The sequence below is a fragment of the Danio rerio genome, chromosome 21 (assembly GCF_049306965.1).
Source record: "Danio rerio strain Tuebingen ecotype United States chromosome 21, GRCz12tu, whole genome shotgun sequence".
Lineage (NCBI taxonomy): Eukaryota > Metazoa > Chordata > Actinopteri > Cypriniformes > Danionidae > Danio > Danio rerio.
The window spans coordinates 712,501-713,149 of record NC_133196.1 but is presented as its reverse complement, the minus strand read 5'-3'; the positions used below and the strand labels follow the sequence as shown (position 1 = coordinate 713,149).

Below are 649 nucleotides of genomic sequence, written 5' to 3'. Positions count from 1 at the left end.
AGAACTCCACAGTTTCTGCCTACAATATTCTAGTGACGCTCTAGAAAGCAGCTGAACTCCCATGCAATCACCAAAGCTCAGAGCGCTCTGCTCAAGTATTCAGACTGCAAGGCATTTTTGTATTGTTTCAATCATCTTTCTCTAAACTGTCTTCAGCATGTGTGCGGACAGAAGTTCCTCTCGGAGTTTATGATTAGTGCTGCAGTATTCCAGAGATGTGTGGCGGATTTTATTATTCAGTGTCCGTCCAGTGAAATGTAAGAATGAAAGCCTTGTGGAAGTGTGTCTGTTAAAGCTTTTCCTCTTGAACTTTTTCCCTCTGGTCTCCATCTCTTCAGAGGACTGTGTGCCCGTGTGATGTTAATCTCTGATGACACGCCGGCTGTAATTAGTGTCTCTAATTGGCAGAATGTCGTCACCTGTGAAGGGAACAGAAAGTTTGTCAGATCTTACCTGTGAAACAGAAGCAGCGCTCGGGGTTTCTCAACTCATTTCATCAGGCTGGAGTCTGACAGGATCCTGCAGCCGTCTGTCATTACTTCATGTGTGATTGAATGCTGGAAATATGAGGAAATCAGCTTCATAAGTGTGTGTGTAGACCACATCACACTCACACACCTGCTGCAGACGATCCATTAACCCCAGTCTG

General features: G+C 45.0%; 1 long non-coding RNA gene across 1 annotated transcript in view; it reads left to right on the top strand.

The window, feature by feature from the left end:
- Window positions 1-485: 485 nt before the first annotated feature.
- Window positions 486-649, top strand: part of LOC141379935 (uncharacterized) — a 14,183-nt gene continuing 14,019 nt past the window's right edge. Inside the window, exon 1 of the long non-coding RNA XR_012397025.1 lies at window positions 486-649. This exon is cut by the window's right edge and continues 14 nt beyond it. This is a non-coding gene — a long non-coding RNA (uncharacterized lncRNA).